The sequence below is a fragment of the Helianthus annuus genome, chromosome 10, assembly GCF_002127325.2.
Source record: "Helianthus annuus cultivar XRQ/B chromosome 10, HanXRQr2.0-SUNRISE, whole genome shotgun sequence".
Classification (NCBI taxonomy): domain Eukaryota; kingdom Viridiplantae; phylum Streptophyta; class Magnoliopsida; order Asterales; family Asteraceae; genus Helianthus; species Helianthus annuus.
Window position 1 is genome coordinate 60,087,704 of NC_035442.2, and position 2,907 is coordinate 60,090,610.

The following is a 2,907-nucleotide window of genomic DNA, read 5'->3' on the forward strand; positions in this document are numbered from 1 at the left end:
GAGACCGTGGTCTCGAGTCGGGTCTCGGGTTTGGTTCACATATATATAACACTTATATATATATACATACACATAAGTAAGTCGGCACATAACACATAATAACAAATAGTTTTTCATATATTTTTACTGTTAGTCGATTGCGTACATGTTTGTTACATCGAAAGGTTATCCGGAAAGATCCGAGGTGTCACAGATCGAACAGCATCCCTGATCGAGCGGCTGCCCGATCGAACAGCCTGTTCGATCGGCTAGCCTGTTCGATCAGGTTGCCCTGTTCGATCGGCTTGCCTGGTTTTGGGTGTTTCGCGTCGGTTTTTGATATTTCGAGTTCGATAGTTGAGGAGTAGAGTAGGATAGAGTTTCTATTCAAATTACTTTCAGTCCCAACTACTATATCTAACATACAAGCATCCTTACAACCTATTTTCAAAGTCGGTTTCGATTGTGTTTGATTATCCTTCGATTCTTGATTGATTTTGATTGATTCACCACACACTTTAACATAAAGTAAGCATGCACAAGTAACACGTAAGGCACACACACACGTATAAAAGCATTAAAATTATCCACACTTGAGTTCGATGATTGATTTGATTAGCTTGATTATTGATTGACTAGCTTTATTGCATTGTTACTTCCTATCATTCACAGTCGGTCGTTGATTCACAGTTCGATTATCGGCCGATTAGTTTGATTATACAACACTTACTCCAAATAATATGAAAATCAAAATGAAACTAAAATGAAATTAATCTTTATTGATCTTTAATTCCAATAACAGTCAACTCTTGACTTTGACTTTGACTTTTGGGAAAACACGGGGTGTTACAGTCTCCCCTCCTTTAGGGAATTTCGTCCCGAAATTAGGCCGAGAACCGTACATCGCCGTGTGCTTTTACCAATTTGATGCTTCAGATCTATCTGAACAACTGCGGGTACTTGGCCTTCATGTCACTTTCGAGTTCCCAAGTGAACTCCGCGCCTCGTTTGCCTTCCCATCGTACTTTTACAATAGGAATGCGAGAGCGTCTGAGTTGCTTGGTCTGTCGGTCCATGATTTCGACAGGCTTTTCCACGAAGTGTAGCGTCTCATTGACCTGAAGATCGTCGAGTGGTATTATTGCGTCGTGGTCGGCTACGCATTTTCGAAGGTTTGAAATATGGAAAGTCGGGTGGACATTGCTGAGTTCCTCCGGTAATTCGAGTTTGTAGGCAACTTTACCGATCCTTTCCAGAATCTTAAAAGGTCCAACAAATCGAGGCGCAAGTTTCCCTCTTTTGCCGAATCGGACTACTCCCTTCCAAGGTGATACCTTTAGGAGTACGTAGTCGCCAACTGCAAATTCGCGGGGCTTGCGTCGTTTATCGGCGTACATCTTTTGTCTGTCCCGGGCCTTCACCAAGTTTTCCCTTATCCGGTGGATCTTGTCAGTCGTTTCTTGCAGAATCTCGGGCCCAGTCAATTGTGAATGACCGACCTCGTGCCATACAATAGGCGAGCGACATCTCCTACCATACAAGGCTTCGAAAGGTGCCATTTCGATGCTGGAGTGATAGCTATTATTGTACGAAAATTCGACCAACGGTAGGTGTTTGCTCCAACTACCACCAAAATCGATAACACACGCACGGAGCATGTCTTCAATAGTACGAATCGTTCTTTCAGTCTGCCCGTCGGTTTGCGGGTGGAATGCGGTACTCAAATTCAGCGTCGTACCAAGAGCTGCTTGAAAAGTTTCCCACAATCTCGATGTAAACCGAGCATCGCGATCAGAAATGATGTCTCGAGGCGTACCATGATTCTTAATGATCTCGTCGGTGTAGATTTGGGCTAGCTTGGCCACCTTATAGTCTTCTCGTATTGGCAGAAAGTGGGCTGATTTGGTTAGACGGTCGACTATAACCCAAATACTGTCGTGACCTGATGGCGTGGTCGGAAGCTTAGTTATGAAATCCATAGCTATGCTTTCCCACTTCCATACGGGTATCGGCGGTTGTTCGAGTAAGCCTGAAGGTCTTTGGTGTTCAGCCTTGACTCTTGCACAAGTTAAACAGCTACCAACATATAGAGCAATATCCCTTTTCATCCCAGGCCACCAGTACTTGTAGCGAATGTCCTGGTACATTTTGTCCGCACCGGGATGAATGGAATATCGGGATTTGTGGGCTTCGTTCATGATGATCTTTCGCAAATCTGTCCTCCTCGGAACCCAGATTCGGTCCAGATAATAGAATATCCCGTTGGCTTTGCTCACGAGCTGAGTTCCATCGTGATAGATTCGTTCTTTCTTCAACGTACGCTCGTTAAAGCAAGCGTGTTGTGCTTCGCGGATGAGAGCTTCGAGGTTATACTGAGCCTGGATGTTTCGAACACCTATCACGTAATTCTTTCTGCTGAGGGCGTCTGCAACTACATTCGCCTTGCCTGGGTGATAACGGATCTCACAGTCGTAATCGTTGAGAAGTTCTACCCATCGGCGTTGACGCATATTGAGTTCTCTCTGATTAAAGATATGTTGTAGGCTCTTGTGATCGGTGAAGATCGTACACTTTGTACCATACAGGTAGTGTCGCCAAATCTTTAAGGCAAAGACAACTGCGCCTAGCTCAAGGTCATGGGTTGTATAGTTCTTCTCGTGGATTTTGAGCTGTCGAGATGCGTAAGCTATAACCTTGTCTCGTTGCATGAGAACACAGCCAAGTCCAAGGTTTGAAGCATCACAATAGACAACGAAGTCATCGCTTCCGTCCGGCAGTGTAAGAACTGGTGCATGGCACAGCATGTGTTTGAGGGTTTGGAAAGCAGTCTCCTGCGCGGTTCCCCACACAAAAGGCTTGTCTTTATGAGTAAGGGAGGTAAGCGGTACAGCAATCTTTGAGAATCCTTCGATGAATCGCCGGTAGTAA